Here is a 20,133-nt window from a genome sequence, read left to right as displayed (position 1 = left end):
AACACTGCAGATGTGAAACTATATTACAAGTAGGTTCTTTCATGTAATGACAGGTGCCTGTTTTTGCCTCTGAATGAATTTTTCCCAGTCTCATCGCAAGGAAATCCATTTGGAACTGGGTCATGAAGGGCCCAACACACATTTATTTTCATGACTGCAAGCGTACAAACTGATTTTTTTAAAGTGTTGCTGAAGAGTTGGTGGCTGTAGAGCAGAATATATACCAGACATTTAAAAGCATTTTTCCCACAAGAATCTATCATGACACAGAGATTGGAAAAAAATCTCTCATTGAGAGGCAAAAATACTTGAAGACATCCTGGATCCAGTCTAGTTCAATTCTGTTCTAAAATGACAGAGATGCCTCTTAGACATGATGTGAGCTGTGGATAAAGCACTTATATCAAAGCTGCTCCTGGCATGCTAATGCTCCATGTATATGGCAGGTGCATACACTAGGAGCATTTAAATGTGATGGGAGTTGTGTGAGTAAATGCTTTACCTATGGGTCATGTCACATCTAAATCAGGTCTTTAACAAGACTACAGTTTCTGTTCACTGACTGCTTTACCTTTTATCAGAGGTTCATACAAACAGAGATTGCACAGGAACATGAGTTTCTTTTGAGCTTTAGTCAGCTCCAGAAGTTTGTTTTGTGTTCTTTGTGGGTATTGCTCCTAGAGATGAATCAGAATATTCCCAATTTAGCTGTCAGGGGTGCAAGCCATAATGGATGGAATCATTATTTTTTTCTGTTGGGATGTAGCCACAGTTTTCAAGGCAGGAAGGAGCCACTTCAGGGGGAAAATAAACACTCTTTCAGCCTCAAGAATATTTTCAGTTCCTGTTTCTGGACAATAATTGGCAGGGGAGAGAGAAACGTGCTAGAGCAAAAAGGAAACAACAGACATATGCTATTTATTCAGGAAACAAGAGAGAAAAAAACAAAAACTATGTAACAACCTCAGTCTCAGAAAATGATGGAATAATAATGTTCTTTATACTTAGGATATATATTGAAATATGTGCAATGTTTCAAAAGAAAAGGCACCCAGCTTGCCTTTCAGTGCAGGAAAGAAACTACACATACGATCTATATTTTGAGAAAATCTCCTTTCTGATTTATTAACCAGGTAATAGTTGGTAATAGTCCAGCTTGGTAATAGTCCTGGGAGAGGGGGGCATTTTGGGCTGCAGCAGAAGGGAAAGATAGAAAATGGAAATCCTTCCATCTGTATAAAATGCTTTGTGGTATCTACCCCATCTCCACATCAGGTAAAATACTTCCATGAGGTTTATGAGGTTCAATAATTAATTAAGGGATTTGGGAGCAATCAGATGTCCCATGCATCTCTACAGAATAATGTGACATTAGCTTTTAGTTACCAAGTAGGAACTTGATTTCGCCCCCTTAAAGCTGGACTAGAAGAGGATCTTTTCCACCAGTTCCACGCTGGTGGAAGTTGTAATTTAACAATTAGGTCTCCTCTTCAGATTGGTTAGGCCATATAGGGATGGTAGGATATGCACTAATTGCTAGGATACAAGTAAGGCTAACTGACAAGCACACTGGGGCAGCTAAGGATCTGATGGTTGTAAAGCAAGTGGAGTACATATACCTGTGGAATGTCCAGGGTGGGAGAAAAAACCATCTGCATTGGTTAACAAGTGTAAAGGGTGCAATTAGCAACTGTGATTTGCATATGTTGAGTGGAATCCACCCATTCTTGCATATGTAAGTAACAATGAAGTTGCATAATCAGTTAGTGAGTGCATCTGCATAATAGTTGCCTGGCATTTTAATCCATTTCATTGCTTCCTGCCTGGAGACATCTTGAGCCTGGGTGGTGTTCACTAACCATTGTCTTGATTCTAGTATTTTTATGTACTAGTAGCCAAATTTTGTTCATTTTCATGGTTTCTTCCTTTCTGTTGAAATTGTCCATGTGCTTGTGGATTTCAAAGGCTTCTCTGTGTAGTCTGACATAGTGGTTGTCAGGGTGGTCCAGAATTTTTGTGTTTTTTAAATAACATTGTGTGTCCAGCTTGGTTTATCACATGTTCTGCTATTGCTGATTTTTCTGGCTGAATTAGTCTGCAATACCTTTAGGTTCTTTAATTCGTGTCTGGGGGCTGCATTTTGTGGTCCCTATGTAGAGTTGTCCATAGCTGCACAGTATGCGCTAGACTCCTGCAGAGGTTAGAGGATCCCTCTTATCCTTTGCTGAAAGTAGCATTTGTTGCATTTTCTTAGTGGGTCTGTTTGGAGGTTATGTTTCTTCATCAGTTTCCCTATACGATCAGTGATTCTCTTTATGTATGGTAAGAACACCTTCCCTCTGAGTGGCTGTTTATCTTCATTCCTGTGGTTTGTACTTAGTCTTGCAGCTCTTCTGATGCCTGTAGTGCAGTAACCATTAGCCTGTAGAGCCCAGTTTAGGTGATTCAGCTCGTCTTGAAGGAGGTGGGGTTCACAGATTCTTTTTGCATGATCTACCAGAGTTTTTATTATTTCTCCTTTTGTCCTGGGTGATGATTGGAGTTTTTAATGTAGATATCTATCAGTGTGTGTATATTTTCTGTATACTGTGTGACCCAATCGTTGATTCGGTTTGCTGATGATTAAGACATCTAGAAATGGTAGTTTTCCCTCATTTTCTTTTTCCATAGTGAATTGGATGTTTGGGTGGATATTGTTAATATGGTCAAGAAACTTGTTTAGTTCTTCTTCTTTGTGGCTTCAAATTGTGAGTGTACCATCCACAAAATAGAACCATATAGTGGGCTTTTTTTGGTGTTGTTTTCAGGGCTTGTTTTTTCAAAATGTTCCATGTAAAAAATTGCTGTTACAGGGCTAAGAGGGCTACCCATGGCTATCACATTTCTCTGTTCATAGAATTCATTATCCCATTGGAAGTAGCTTGTAATGAGGCAATGTTGGAACAGGGCTGTGATGTCTTTAGGGAAAATCCAGTTAATGAGTGGGATGGTGTCTGCTATGGGGACCTTGATGAATAAGGAAACCACATCAAAGCTGATCAGTTTGTCATTGGGGTTGAGTTTTAGATTGCTGATTTTTTCTATAAAATGGGCTGAGTCCTTAATGTAGTGTATATGGTAACTCCAATATGGATATGTAACTGCAGCAAGAAATCATATGTAAGGTACTCACAATTGGTCTGAGCAGAGTGGAGTCCTTGTGGATTTTTGGGAGTCCGTAAGGTCTAGGAGGGAGAGCTTCAGATCTATATGTTGGCATATGTTAGGATTAATTCTTACTACTTCTTACTACTAAAAACCTCTGGCTTTATTCCAATCTATATGCAAAATCTGGGAAATAACAATGAAAAGACCTAGGACCACTCAGGGCTTTTTTACCTGCACAAATAACTAATTATGCATGCGGAAAACAATTAAATGAATAACATAAGTCATTCAGTAATAAAACGATAGATCCAATTTGCCACATCATGACTGAAATTTCAACATAGGAAAACACCCAGTCTCCCCTAATTGTGTACAATATTGTTCCGCTGTGCTCTTTTAAATTGCCTAATTAACGCATTAATTTAAGCAGCAAAATTAATTATCTCCCTCATAATGGAAATGCTGTGATTATATCCCTGGAGCTGTGTGTATAAGGTCAGAGGTCAATTCTCTTTTCAGAATATTAGTGTTAAGATTCAATAGAAAAACTGTCATAATTTGGCACAATGTAAGCCATCAGTGATGATGCACTTAATATGGACATATGGTACCTTATGCCAGTATCCGTTGTGCCAGTTTTATGTTCTTTTAATGTTACTGATGCTAGTAAACATTTCTCCAGTTTTCTCCAGGATAACCTAATTAGGAAGCCCAGTGACCAACTTGGTGAAATGACTGATTCCAAGCTGAGCTTTGCCCTTTAACTCAAGGTGCTTACAGTGGCATCTAATGCTGCTATAAACACTGCTAGTGTTATATCCTAGCGCTAATATAACTGTGACAAATGACTCATCTTGGTTACTGAATTTATTTTTCTTCTTAAGAGTATGCACAATTTTACTGCTCCAGGGCATGGTTAGATGCTCATGATGCAAATAAATGCGATAGAACTAAGAAAGTCAGTGACAAAATAGAAATCTTTCCAGCAACCCGCTCTTGAGTTCTATGACAGAAAGAAAGGTATAAATGTCATCAATCAATGCATGACATGACTATCTTTCCTTTTCTGCATATTTGTATAGTAGGGTTTCTTTCAGTGAGCTGAAACTAGATACGACTGTTGCATGAGGAAAGATACTGTTAAAAAGCTGCCTAACAACTGTATAAAGCTCTATAAAACAATATATTTTCCCCTCTTTCCTCTGCCCAGATCCAGTTTCTCCAGTCTCTCTTCCAAGAGTCTTTTCTTCAAGCATGGAGCAGCCAGTGATAAAGGCCAAGCCCAAACAATGAGAAGGAAGCAGCTGAGAATGATTGTGGCCGCCACTGCTGGCTAGGGAGGGGTGGCAGCATCTACGCTGCACTCTCTCCTCCCTCCCAATAAGTTTGGGGGAGGGGTGGACCTGTTGGGCATGCTCAGGCCTGCCTGGCATGCCAGCGGCATCTGATGTCGGACGCAGTATCCTGATGTCAGGGAGGCCCGGCCTGTGCCTTTAAAAGTTGGAGCCGGGCATGCCGAGGCCCTGTTGCTTTGTTGGGCTGGATGTGATCCCCCCTCCTCTTCCTGTTTTGCATGTTGTTGTTTGTTTCCTGTTCTCTGTCATAGCCAGGTGGCAGATTGCACATGGGGGACTGATCTCTTGGTTAGGGTGAGTGGGTGCACTTACTGTTTGTGCTACCTCCTTACAAGGTTTGGTTGTGGAGCAAGCCAAGGGTCGGGATGCCCAGATGTGGGCTACTAAGGATTGTGCCCCCAGTAGCAAAGAAATCTTCAGGCAGTGGCCCAATGCCCCTCTGATCTTTCCTGTGGTGCTGCACCAGCTTATGGTTGTTTCCTCAGACAGGCGGGTTTGAAGAATTGTATGCTGTGGGACAGCTTTTGGGTTGCCCAGTGCATGAGATCAGACACCCATGCTGTGCCTTATGCTTTGTCTACCTTTGTGCCAATGAACTGGCTATGGCCAAACTGTTTTACCATATAATTTTGTGTTGTGTCTTGTTTGATTCATTTTTAGAGGTGGGAGGCTGCGGATCCTTCCCTCGATAGCAATAGACTTCACTAGGAAGTCCGGGTGAATCCTGACAATAGACTTCGCTAGGAAGAACAAAGCTGCCACAGGGGAACATACAAGGAGAGCCAGTTCTTCAAGTATGTGAGTCCCAGGTCAACAAGGGCTTTAAAAGTGTTAACAAACAACTTGAACTGAACCTTGAAAAAAATCAGCCGTGGAAGGAACGTCAGAATAGGAGTAACATTGGCCTGCCAGTTATCCCCAAATAAAAACGGGACTGCTACATTTTGCAATTTCCCAATCAACTTCAATGGCAGTTCCATAAAGAATGTTTTGTAGCAATCTAGATCAATATGACTCAAGCATAGCAAGAATAGGCACCTGCAAACAGGGAGGAATTTTTCTAATTAAATGCAGTTGGGAAAAATACATTTTGTACTGTCATGGGCATTTGTTTCTCCATCAGGAAACCAGGATCCAGCAAGACTTTCAAGAAAAAATTGCACACCATCAATGGTAGGAAAAATGACCTTCTCCAGCTATCATCACCTTTGTCTTATCTGAATTCAGCTTCAGTTTTCTCTCCTTCAGTCCCTTGACCACTGCATTCAAAGACTGGCTAGGATAGAGTGAGTGGCTTTTTCAGGGTTATATATAGCTGTGTGCCATTAGCATATTGATGACAACCTGCTTCAATAGATTGAACAATCTCATTAAGGGACCTTACATAAACAGTAAGCAACATAAGAGGTAATATATTGGAGCTCCCTCCATGTCAGCTTGCAAAGGGATGATGCAGCATCTTCAACCACAATTTTTTGTGAACAGTCTGATAGATGAGGCCAAAACTATTTAAGCACTTCTCTGTGCAGACCCATCTCAGCTAACTCAACATTATCACATGGTCCACCATAGTTTATGCAAACCACTGTCTCTCAGAATTTGTGTCTGTAATATGGGGATGATAATACCATCCAATCTGAGCATTGCTTTCAGCTGTTGTGAGCAAAAGCAAAACAAACAAAAATATAAAATGTGGGAGAAACATGGCTGTCCTAAAAATGCACTTTGTCTAGTCTGTGCCTCTCCTCCATGCTTTTTACCGATGCTACCATCAGGTGGTGTCTCAAGGAATGGATCTGTAAGGCTGAAATTTACATTATTAAGGATCAAGCAATAAGTGACTTGGAATGTTGTGATTATCTTTAAAAAAAATTCTGCTAGGGAATAACAGGCTTGAGGAGATTGAGAACCTGATTTCAGCAGCAGCAGCAGCAGTTAAGAAGAAAGTGCATCATTCTTTCAGTGTTGAAGGCTTTGGCATTCTCTTACCCATAGCTGAACTCTGGGGTGGGATAGAGGACACAAGGCTGCTAGGGCTGCAATCAGATTCTCAGGCCTCTAAGCCTATATTTCCATTTTTTAAAAAGCAGGTGGGGGAATGGAGATCTCTCAGCATCATGTATTCTAACTCACATTGGAGGTTTTTTCTCCTTGAATAAATCATTACTTCAACCACCATTCCTGATCTTTCATGTAGGAATAATAAGCAACAGGGTCATTATGGTGATAGAGGTGTACAACTTGCAATTATTAAAAAGACTTACTAATATTTAAGTCCTAATAATTTTCAGAATTATGTGTATTTAACTTGGGCAGCCCCATCCAAGGGACCAGGTGGCTGTGTGTTGTCTCCCTCGGCTTCACTCAATAAAGGCTTCCCAAAGCTGCACCTCCTCTTGCTGCTGAGAAACTCCTATAGACCTTTCAAATAGACTTTGCACAACTCTTTTTTTGGTGGTTTCAGTCTGAGGCCCTGATCACTGGTATAAGGCAGTGAATGGTCAAGAGGAAGCTGACTAACATTGGCTCCTCCCCTGGCCATGCCCCTGGCCTGCCCCTGCTTTGCCAGTGGTGGCAGGGGTGCTAGAATGCTATACCGCATCCAGTGCCCGCCCCAGCACTGAGGAGGGTCACAGCAGCAGCACACTGGCAAATTTACCCCTCCATCGAGGCAACTGCCCTGAGGAAAGCAAATCTGCTGGCGTGGCTGCAAGTCTTTCCCTCAGGTGGATTTGCCCCCTCCCTTTGAATAAGGCCATTAGTGGTTTTAACTTGTTCACAATGTTCCTTCAGCCATAGTTCCTGATCTTTTAAATGATAATCATAATGGACAACACTGTTAATGTAAAGACAAAAGTATGAAACTAGTGGTGCTGGGGGGAATGGCGTCTGGGGCAAAATGGTGCCCGAGCACAGCTCCCCATGTCCCAGCTCACTCGCAAGGTCTTCTGGGAAGTGTAGTTCCCACCAGGCTACTCAGGTAAATGGGGATGAGATGGGGGCACTGCGGGGGGGGGACACAGTAGGGGGGCAAGGCTCAGCCACTTCTGGGAAGGAGGAGGGGCACGGCTGGGCCTTGGCACAGCATACACATGCTGCCCAGGCAGGCCTTGGCCCAGGCGGCACACAGACGTTGCTCCGAGGCCCTGCCACGGCCCTTCCAGCCACACCCCTCCTCCTTCCCAAAAGTGTGGGGGCAATTTTTCCACCACCCCCACATGCACCCCCACATGACTCCCATGGGGGCGCCCAGGGCATTTGCCCCTGGATTTTCCCATGGCAGCTATGCCTATATATGAAACCAAAAATCCTGAATGTGCTTGCTAAAAATAAGACATCATGAATTCTGTATTTACCCATTGAGACCTGTGCAAATAACTTAAACTTTGACATCATGGAAACATTGGCGGCAGTTTCCTTTCTTACCTTGGCATCTAATTCTGTCACCAGTGTCTCTTAAAGAGCAGGTTCCACATCTGAATCCTTTGTTAGTTCACAGGGCACAATGCCGGGTGATTTTGTACTGCTTCATCCTTCCTCTGAATATCACCAGTAATAGAGTATCGAGTCATAAGGAAAGTAGCTTATTGTTTTTGGAATACGAACCTGTGCAGAATTTTTATACTGTGATTTATTTATCGCTGCTTGATTTGAGGAACTCTGGTCTTCGCCAGAATCTTTCTTAGGTGCATCAGTCACTCTTTGGGTAGATCTTGACACTAAAACTAAAGAAAGATGTATCACTAACGGTAAGAACTAGTGGCATATTTTTACTGAGAGGATATGAAAAGCTAATTTAAGAATTGCTTTGGGATGTCACTGTCAACAAATAAACAGCAGAAACATGAAGAATACTGCAAAAGTCTGTTACTGTGCTGCAGCAAAAGCATCAAATATTCCTGCAGCACCTTAAGGAATAATGAATTTATTATGGTATAAGATTCCATGGATTGGTAGAAATAAAAAATAATATGTTATAGCGACATATGATTCATTATATCAGAACTTTCTGAAAACTTATTATTATCAAATACTCTAACAATTGTTAATAAAAAGTGCAAAGAGGAAGGATTTAGAAGAATACGCATACAGAATTTTAAAATGGTTAGATTAGCAGCTGAGCTTAGTAGAGTTACATCAGTCTCTGAACCAACAACAGGCTGGCAATTTGGGATTTCCAAATAAGTCTGTTTTGGGTTCTCTTGAGATCTTTGATGCTTGAGCAGCACTGCTGTTACCTCCCTGGCTGCTTTTTCCAAAATCCACATTGGACTGTTTCACCAAATTTTAGATGCGTGCTTTACACTTGCTTTGTGATTGACTTACAAATTGTTTGCAATTGTTTTGTCATTTTTAGCATTCAGTAACATTCTACCTGATTGCAATGACTTTTGATCTGAGTTATGTATCAGCTGTTGTACAATTAATGATCAAATCCTTACCAAATGAAAGAATTTAGAAAAGCTGAAGCTTACAGCAAATTACTTCTTTTTAAACCCACCCAACTGCCCAATATAGCCTGGAGCTTTTATGTCTCGGGCAGGGGAGGGGAGATCAATGTCTCGGGCAGGGGAGATCAATGGCCGGGTATCTGCACCACTCTAACGGGGTTTCAAACAGCCCAGGAATGGAGAAAAACAGAAACCTCCCTCTGCCAGAAAAATCGTATAGGGAAGATTGACTTAAGCTACACTTTTTGGTGGCATAAATCAGTTGCCAGTATAGAGGACATTCCTAGTCTGAAAGTACACTGAGCCGACTAACATTGGCTCCGCCTCTGGGAATGCCCCCCATGATGCTGCAGAGCATTTGCAGGGGCCAACTTCAGGGTTTGGCTGCTAGTTCTGAGGTCAGCCCAGTGCTGAGGTAAGAGGTCCAACTCTGATATTCATGCCACTTTGTGTGGTGCAGTGGGCATGGGCATCAGGATCCTGTTGCATCTAATACAACTTCAGCCCCCACCCCCATCCTTGGTTTGCACAGGTAATTACAACTGCCCAGGCTAGCCTGATTTCATCAGATCTCAGAAGTTAAGCAGGATCAACACTGGCAAGTATTGGATGGGAGACCTCAAAGGAATACCAGGGTCATGACATGGAGGAGGGCAATGGCAAACCATTCAGTGCAACTTTTCCCTGAGTGGAAGGGTTCCATCTCCACCCTCACACACATACACACATATATTGATTTTCTTGTCTCTCCCTTTTCTGTAGCTTGAAATGTACCCCATAAGGTTCTGGTGGTCTCTCTGCCAGGAGCAGTATTTCATGCTGCAGTGGGAGGGGAAAGTTGGGGAATAAATCATGATTCATGAATGGAAATCCTTACACCAGAGGAAACCACTGTGCTGGATCAAAGATATGGTTCAAACATTAGCCAGTAATTCTTCATCCTCAGCATAACAAAAGAATGACTATCATTCACCTACTAATTTTTAATTCTCCAATTCTGCTGAACGTTGAAGGAATTGCAGATAGCAATGCCAAAATTCTTCCTATTAAAGCACCTCGAAAACAGCAATTTTGGTGTGAAATTCTGTGAAATCATTCAAGTATCATGTGATAACATTATAGAGATGAGAGAAAATGTGAAGTTAACTGACAACTGCTTTCCTTTAAACTCACCATTTTGGTCTAAACTGTTGAACTACTGCAGCTGGAGCTCCAAATTTACATCCATTGAGAAAACATCCAAGGATCATTTACTTTAATTCAGAAGACAATCAGCTTGACAAAAGAATTATCTGACAGCTACTTAAAAAGTAAATCCCAGTGCCAGGGTCAACAGGCACCAGTGTTGAGCTCTAATTTTTTCAAAGTTGATCTGTAAGTCAAAGGTGTTTGGCAGCTATGATTTCGTATCTCAGGTTTGAAGAACCTACTCTGACTTCAACGTTCAAGTTAAACTAAGAGACATTCTTTCACAGCCATATGGTAATCAAGCTGTGACTGATGCAAGATGTGCCAGAGACTTCCAGTCCATCAGTCATTCAATGACTGTAGAATTGCCAAAGCTCACACATGTTAAAGGCCTGTATTAAGGTTAACTAGAACGTGGCTGTTTTCTCCTTCATCGTCCCTTATTAACTGCAGGCTGTCTGCAGTTACTTCCCCTTCTCTTTCAAAAATAACCTCATGTAAAAAATAACTGAAATGTAAGAAATCTGTGATCAGGATTCCCTGCATTTTTAAAAATTTTCAAAGCAGCAAGAAGAACGCTCAAATTGGGCAGTACAAGTGCTATGGGGGAGGGGGTGCTTCTCAGTCACATTACTGCTATTAGCACTATGTGCACAGCTTGATTCAAATACATGCATACACTGTGATTTCTTAGCAGTGGGGGATCCAAAAATTTTAGTAACAGGTTCTCATGGTGGTGGGATTCAAACTGTGGCGTAGCGCCAATGGGGCTGGGCAGGGCATGACGGGGGCGTGGCTGGGCATTCTGGGGGAGGGGCATTCCTGGGTGGGGCTGTGGCAAGGACGCAGCCGCTGTGCCGGTCCTTGGGCAGGAAGCGAATGCACGCAGGCACAGGCTGCCACGCACGCTGGTGCACCTCCTGCTAGACTGCTTCAAGTTATGCGCGCTACTGCTGAGAGGAGGGGCGTAACTAAGGCAAAAATCACGTGGCAAAATCACCACTTAGTAACCCCCTCTCGGCACATACAAATAATTGGTAACCTACTCTTGGGAACCTGTGAGAACCTGCTGGATCCCACCTCTGTTTCTTAGTATTTGTTTTTAATACTATTTAATGGATCACAAATTTCCTAAGGCACATTTAGTTTGAGATTCAGACAGTTGTGTTTATCTCTCTTCAGCTCCTCCTTAGGGACAAAAAGCATGTCCCTTGCAGGGTGCTAAGAATCATGATAACCACCGAGTTAACAATTAGTGTGCATATAAATAAATGTAAATGTTGAGATACTGATAGCCGACTTTTCTTTCCAGCAAGAACCCAAAGTGGTTTATATCAGACCCACCTCCATTTTATCCTCACAACAACCCTTCTGAGATAGGTTAGGCTGAGAGAGAGATTGACCCAAGGTCCCCCAAAGCAAGCTGGCATGGAAGAGGGGTTGAACCTGGCTCACTCAGAGAACCAGTGTGGTGTAGTGCTTAAAGTGTCAGGCGAAGATCTAGAAAACCCAGGTTTGAATCCCCACTAATGCTAGGGAAACTTGTGGGATGAACTTAGTCCATTCACATACTCTCAGTCTAGCCTACCTCACAGGATTGTTGTTAGAATAAAATTAAAAGGAGAGTGATGTAAACCATTTTGGGTCCCCACTGGGGTTAAAAGTGGGATATAAATAATCTAAAACTTCATCACTATACTACACTGCTTCTCCAGCTACTGCATATACTGGTGTATAAGACGACTGGGAGTATAAGACGACCCCCCCCCCCACTTTTCCAGTTAAAATTTCCAGAGTTTGGGATATATTCGCCATATAAGAGTACCCGGCGTATAAGACAACCCCAGACTTTACAGATGATTTCCCAGGGTTCAAAAGTAGTCTTATACGCCAGTATATACAATAATATGCTAGAAATGAATCCCCGTCTCAGTGGAAAAGTTTAGGTAGAAATGATCAAATGCCACCTGGCTTTACAATACTTCATACAATACTTTTAGTATTGTATAAAATGAATAATAAACACACAAATATACTGAATATATGTAGTAATGACACAGCATGTTTGGTTGATTAAGTTCTTTATAGGGCTTTGTTTTACCAGACTCTGGTGTAATTTCATAAAGCAGATCAGAGCAGATTATTGCAGACTTGAATCATATACTTCAGATATTTCTGTATCCAGAGAAATACAAAATATCACCCAACCTTCACTACTTTAAATACCAAAGCTGGAGACAGCATTAGGGGAACACCTTTCCTTCTCCAGGGCAACTGATTGGCTATTCTATAAAATACTGTGCTGGACTAGATGGAACACTGGTCTGAAATAGAAGGTTCTACTTATGTTCTTAAGTGTAACCAGAAGCGGAGCTTCCACAGGGAAATCTGGGGACAAATGCCCTGAGCAACTGTTGTTCAGCCACGTGGGGGCAGAAAATTGCCCCCAGACTTCTAGCCTGGGCTGCCTGGCTTGTGCCCTATCAGGCAGCTGCCCATCTGCGCCACTCCCCTGTGACTCTGCAAGCCCTTGGTGCCAGAGTCAACAGATCAGGGAGAGGGGTGGGTGGGCACAAGCCTCCCTTGCCCCAGGCACCTTTCCTCCACAGGATTCACGCCTTGGAGCTCTTTCCCTCCCGCTTGCTTGGGGAAGGGGGGGCTGAAAAAGGCTTTCCGGGACAGCAGCGGCCCAAGAGAAGCTGGCAGGTGTCTTCCTGTTTCCCTATTCTGGGCCTCCAGTAGACCCCCCCACCACCACAATACATGCCTGCCTGCCTGGTCCGTCTGGGTGGTGGGCCAGTGCAATGTAATGACATTTCTGGAGGCCGTCCACACGGGCCTTCCTCCTTCTCTTCCTGCTTTTGGCAGGGGCAGCTCTTTGTGAGGCCAGCAGATTGGCTGATAGAGAGACTTGGCAGCAACAGCTCTTTGCGAGGCCAGCACAACAATCAAGCATCCACACTCCATGATGCTGCAGTGGCACAAAAACATGCTTGAAAAACACAAATCCTCATGGATCCTCATGATTTTCTGACTTGAGATGTGTGGTAAAGGGCTTCAGCTGTGATGTGATGGTGATTTTGTGGTGACCAAGTGCAAAAATCATGAGGATCCATGAGGATCTGTGTTTTTCAAGCATGTTTTTGTGCCACTGCGGTGCCACAAAGCATGGGAGGCATGATTGTTGTGCTCAGACATGTGGCTAAGGGCTTGAGTTGTGATGTGATGGTGATTTGGGTGTGACTCTGCAAAAATCATGAGGATCCATGTTTTTCAAGCAGGTTTTTGCACTACTGCAGCACCACAGAGTGTGGGATACATGATTGTTGTGGTGCTGTAGACTAAGACATGCTCTGTAGTTTCATGCTCTTTTAATTTCATTCTGATTCAAAAATATACGAATTCATGAGGATCTGTTTAAATCCGATCTGCTTTTTCTTTATTTAATAACATTGGCAGGGCTATCCTATGTGGTTACTCCAGTGTATGTCCCTCCCTCCCTCCTTTCCTTCCTGGCTCTGTGCTGTGCTGTGTTTCCAATGCTGGGGGGTGCTGGATATAACACCATAAAATGTTTTCACAGCAGTAATAAAACATTTTGAAAGCATTTTAAGTCATATGACACTTAAAACACATAACAGTTGTGAAATATTTTGAAAGCATTTTGAAAATTTCTCGCTCTATACCAAAGGGCACTGGGCAGGTCACAACACAATTCAGACATTCCATAAATATTAAAAATACAAATCCACATGTAAAATTAACCAATGAACATTTTAAAATGATTTAAAATAATTTAAAATAATGCTAAGATGGTAGTAAGATGGTTTGTCCTTCTTGCCCTTTATTATCGGTGCTGCCACTTCATTGCTTTTCTAGTGAGGCTTTTTTGAGGGAAACTAGAAGTGCTAATGAAGCAATGCCAATACCCACCGAAATATAAATGCCTGAATAAAATTCATTCCTCCTTTTTTCAATTAAACTCCACATATTTCCCTTCATCCTACCACAAAAAGTGGCGTACAGTAACAGTAATCAGGATCGGGCCAGTGTTTCCAACCAGTGTTTCCCTCCTTTATTTAATTATCTAGCAAAGTTGTGCTGAGGTTGCCTCAGGTTAGCCTCTTTCTCATATCTTCAAAATGTCTATCTGAATTTCATGCAATCAATATAACCAAATCCATAAGCCATTATCAATGCAGAACTAGTGGCAACTTCTTCACCATGCCCACAAGCAATTACTGGATGAAGAATAACAATGACAGTCTAAAAGTGTTCAAGGTCATGCCCCGTTTTGCATCACACCCTTTGCAAATTGTTGACAGTTTGCATATATGAAGTCAGCTACATACAGTAATAGACTGAGTTAATTTATTTGCGATATGAGTAGCTGAGTCCTGTTATACCTTATTTTTGTTCTGATCAAAAACTTCTGCATCTTTATGGAAATCAGTAAGACAAACAGCTGGTGTTCCTTTTCTTTTGCCTCCTAATGCAAGCACTTGGTCCTAGCGCTGAGGCAGGCACTGTGGAAAATTCTAGAGGTGCAATCCCTAGAACACTTTCCTGGGAGTAAGTCCCACTAAATAAAACAAGACTTTCTTCTAAGTAGATCTGCTTAGGATTGGTCACCACATTTCTTCCAGATGCACTATGGAGAGATGGTAGCTCCAAGGCAGAATTAATAATTATATTATGCTTGATAAAGATTATATTATGCATGACAAAGATTCCTTTCACTATAGTAATTCAGGACCAGTTCTCATTTTATGATTTTGGCCCTTGAAGGGTTTTTTAAAATCCCAGTCTTCATTAAAACTGCTAATCGAGTTGGACTGAAAAGTATAGTGTGGGACGAGTGTCCTAAAAGTACCTTTTCAAGGAAACCTATTCTTTATCAAACATCAAGAGGTTCAGTAGTAATGTTCCTTGTAGCTGGGAAATCTAAAACACAGCTACAGAGAACACTGTGAGGAATAAAACTTGCCATGACCTCCATTTATCACTGCATATATTGGTATGGCATTAGCAGAACACAGATATATAACTTTCTGTGGCTCATTCCGCACATGCAGAATAATGCACTTTCAAACTGCTTTCAGTGCTCTTTGAAGCTGTGCGGAATAGCAAAATCCACTTGCAAACAGTTGTGAAAGTGGTTTGAAAATGCATTATTTTGCGTGTGCGGAAGGGGCCAATGAGTCTACTTGGGGAAAAACCTATGCGCATGAGATCAAGTGACACAGCAGTTAATGCCAGGGTCAAGACATGATTCATACACTCCCACTGTCATTTTATTCATCATTCAGCTCTAACACAGACTTTCCTTTCCTTTTATTCACAAAATAAGCTCTGGCTCATTCCGCACACGCAGAATAATGCACTTTCAAGCTGCTTTCAGGGCTCTTTGAAGCTGTGCGGAATGGCAAAAACAGTTGTGAAAGCAGCTTGAAAGTGCATTATTTTGCGTGTGCGGAATGAGCCTCTGAGATACAGACCCTTTCAGTTCCTATCTGATAGCATTCAAGGGATCCAGTTATTTCTCTTACCCATACTACTCTGATTTAGTTGCAATTTTGAATCTTATTTTGATTTTTCTCATAACCATGAGCACTAGAAACTTATTTTTGTTGTTCTTATTTGTTTTCTGACAATCAAGATACTGTTTTAATCACATGGTTCATGGAACTAAAGTCACAATTAAATACATGCTCCTTTCCATTTGAAGAATCCAATTTCACCCTCAGTGAGATCCCACATCTTATCACTAGTCTTATTTGTACCTTTTCTTTGCAATGCATTCCATAACTTAAAGAAAGCACCTCATTATTAAAACAATTCCATAAATTTTAGTTTGTATGGCTTTGGCGGCATTAACATTTAGTAGCACAATCTGGATAGCACATTCTTCATTCAGATAAATGTCTGCAAAGAAACATTTCTCTGACATATTGGGCTCTGTGGTTCATTACTTTAAACTTGAAACATCTACCAACACATAAGCCTTATCTAAATTGTCAAGAGAGTATAGAAAAATTATATTAGTCCAAGGAGTCTTTCTACAAGAGAATAAGATATCTTTCCATCTTTCCATTTTTCTCTCTTTCTCTCTGTATTAACTACTTCTCTGGGCTTCCCCTCTGAATTTTTTTTAGTGACACAGGGAATCTGTAAACTAGATGATCTGAAATAACAGGGGTAGTGGGAGAAGGCAGTCAGTTGACAAAATGATCAACCAAATCAACAAAGTAAAAAATGATGTAGTAGAGACACTCACTGTTTCAGAAGTCATGGTGTGTATGTGTATTTGTACATGCAGTGTGATCAGCACTGCATGTACAAATAAAGAGTGTGAGCAAATGCATTTTTTTCCAGTGAATTCCAGTCCCCTGGTAAAACTAAGCATGCCACTATTAAAGTAACATATGAGCTCCTCTTTCTCTGGTTTATTTTATCATGCCTACGCATGCTCACTCAAGCCCTATTGTGTTCAATTGGACTATTTCACATTGATGTATGTTGAAGACTAATGTGTTACTGGAAATAATCAAAGATACACTCTTTGCATAGTCATCTCTATTTGTAGCACTGAGCATGCATTATGTTTACATATAGGTTGCTGTCTGAGGGTGGGAACCTCTTGTGCGAAGACCTCTCCAAATAACCACACCACTCCTTTTGCTGGGGTAAATCAATTGGCCATAGCCATTTTATTAATCAAGCAGAAGCGTGAAGCGTAGCAAGGGTCTTGTTCTGGTCGTATCTGCATCATGACGAAGCTCCTGCGGGTGGATGGCCCATACTGGAGCTTTGCTCCGCCATGGCGCTCTCCCAGGTGGACGATCCTGGCAAGAAGTATTGCCCATTGCCCTGATCGGCAGGGCGGCTGCCTCTTGCCACCATCGGCTAGTCCCAAGGAGAAGAGATAGCTCCCTAGCTCCCTTCCCCCGGCCCTTCCAGATCAATACCCATGCGCCAAACTGTTCATGGCTATGACAGAGATAGCATACATTAACAAACTTGTAAAGATGGGGAGAGGTGGGCGGGCAAATCATCAGCCGGCTGAAGCACATGGCCGGCACAAAGGAGGGCTTGGTCTTTTAAAGGCTTGGGCCAGCCCTCCCACTTCTAGTGACATCTGCCCTGGCTTAACATGGCCAGGGCTCTGTTTTGCCCTTACTTGGGCAGAAACGGCCAGCTTAGCTTCACCTACCCACCCCAAACGGCAACTGCAGCCCGTGGTGATTCACAGCTGTCTTTCACATGATAGCCTAGCTTCCCCTCAGCAGAACCTGCTCTGGCTTATAGCCAGCTAGTCTGAAAGGCAATTATGTTTCCTCATTTGTGCTCCCATACCACACATACACTTTGTGAAATAATCTACTGAAGGAGATCTTTTTTAGGTGGGTTACAGCATAAGAATAGGTTTTTATACATTTTTTCTATCATAAGGAGCCTCAAAGAAGCTTTCAATCAAATGCACTTCCTCTCCCAACAGCAGGAACCTTGTGAGGCAAATGGGACTAAGAGAGGATGATTCCACACAGGCGAAATATAATGGGTTCAGGAGTGTGAAAAAAGAATTATGGAGCAGAAGTTCCCACATAACTCTCCCCCAAATGCTTTTAACCCATTATATTTGGCTGAATCCAGGTTAAATGATAGTCACTAAATTAGCAACTTTTTTTCCTTTAACCCAGGTTTCAGATGCTTCCTGCTTGCCTGTGTGAACTATGGCAAGCAGGAAGCATTCTATTTCCACTCTCCTATCCACCATTATGGTGGATTCTCTAGCGGCTGCCAGTAAGTGTGTGTGTAGATTCTTAGGTGGGGGGGATTTTCGAGGAGGGGGATAGATGCGCAGTTCACAGGTGAACACAATGTTTCCTGTGCAAACCATGCCGCATTCTGATGCTTGGATCCTAGTGATCCTGGATGGTCCCTGCACCCACCATGCAAACGGTGACACAGGCAACACAGGTTCATTTAACCCATTTTTGTTGCCTGTTCAGAAGGCACCAGAGTTCTGAGATAACTCTGACTGGCTCAAGGTCACCCAGCAAGGTTTATGTGGAAGGGAGGAGAATCCTTGCATTTTAGATACAGTTAAAGATGTCAGGACATCTGATAAAATCTCATCTGTCATAACTTGTCCAGTCCTTTATTTAAAGTAACTGTAGTTAAGATGGATAATATCTTGGCCAGTCCAATCCAAAGCAGGAGGACAAATGGTTCAATGGTGCGAGTTCACACCAGTGCATTTGTCCATCCCACTGGTGCATTTGGCAGATTTAGTAGCGAGGTGGGCAAAATGGGAGTTGGGGAGGTGAAGTGGACCCAGAAAGGAGGCTGGTCTTCCAAACTGTGTTAGTATCTGCTTGGATGCCAGTGCAGGGAGGGTGTGGGTTTGAGTGATCCCAGGGCAGAGCTGACCAAAGTCAGCTCCCACCTGAGCTTTCACATCACAGGCATTGTAGCTGGGGCCCCAGACTTACACTACCCAAAAGAATGGTGTAAGTCCATGAAGGGTTTTTGGTCAGTTGGGGAAGGTTTTTTGCTTTTTCTGACCCCTGAACTGTTTGAAAGCTCTCTGGAGGCAGCATAGCTATATGGCAGCAGCACTGTCCCTGACCACTTGTGCTACAGGATTGGGTTGTAAATCTTAAAATATTTTCAACAATGAATCTCTGTTTATTGTATTTTTTTTAGAAAGCCATCTCTGGCAACCAGCAAAAGTTTATACATAAAAGTTACCTTGAAAAGAAAACTATGGCATATGCCAAGGACTTCATCATTACAAACTGATTGATGCTAAAATCTTGTGTTATTTTATAGCAAGAGAGGTTATATTAAACAAGAGCAATTCATTTACCCATGTCAGATTAAAGACCTTATTTATTTGTCTCTGGCAAAACAAAGTCCAGATCATTTCTTAGTTTTCAAATGGAAATCTTTCAGAACAGTGTAACTGACATTTAAATCCATTTATTGTTGAATTTGAATAAAATGAGTTTGAAGCATTTGAAAGCTTCAATCGTTAAAGCAAACACAGCCTGGGCATGCAGCAATGATGTCAGAAGAATAGAAGTCAGAGGATTTTTTTTTTCTGAACTGTATAAGATGTGAGGGAAATAGCATTTATGTCAAGTTAATCCCTTTAGTGCTTAAGAAATTCCCCAAATGCTAAATTAGAAATATTCTACTCAATTTCAGACACTTCATTATGAAAAACTACAGAGAGAATACAGAGAGAGAAGGATGTAGGAAGAAGCCATCATATGGCCCTGGTGAGCATTATATTGCAACAGAAATCACAAGCAGAACAGCATTAGGCAAGATATACCTAAATGCATAACATAAAATTATTGGCCATCTTGCAAATCAAAATCAGTGGTCTATAGAAGCTCTCAAGATAGTTGGGCAAGACTGGGCAGACAGCACATGGAAATAAATATACATGTGCTACAACTGCTACAACACTGATTTGAAGGATATATCCAACACAATTGCAGGGTGTGGGGGGGGAAGCCACACCATGGGTGAGGACCGCTCAGTAACAGTGTAACTGAGGCACTTACTAAAGGGTTAGCTGCACCTTGGCCAACCCCATGATGGCACTAAGAAGCCGTTCTGATGAAGAGGAACATAGGCTCAGCAGCACCAGCATGGATTGGGTGAGGCCAAGACCGTGACCTACAGGTCAGTAAACGTCCAGAAGCGGGGTGAAATGTGGCAGGAGTGAGAACACTGAAGTCAATGGTCCTAGAAGAATATAACTCTGCTTAGGATGGGACTGTATATTCTAGTGGGAAAGGGACTGAGCAATCCAAATTGATTTCATTGAGCTTAGGCTGAAGTAGCTCTGCACAGGATTGCACTGTTAGTGTGCTTAGACAGCAATGAAATCATAGAGACTAGTTATGTATTTCTTTGATACATAGTAGTAGTAAATGTGGTATTTTAGAACTGGCAATGATAAAACAACAGTTATT

Source organism: Sphaerodactylus townsendi, linkage group LG02 (assembly GCF_021028975.2).
Source record: "Sphaerodactylus townsendi isolate TG3544 linkage group LG02, MPM_Stown_v2.3, whole genome shotgun sequence".
In the NCBI taxonomy this organism is placed as follows: domain Eukaryota; kingdom Metazoa; phylum Chordata; class Lepidosauria; order Squamata; family Sphaerodactylidae; genus Sphaerodactylus; species Sphaerodactylus townsendi.
The sequence above is the reverse complement of the archived record's forward strand: the minus strand, read 5'-3'. Positions refer to the sequence as shown.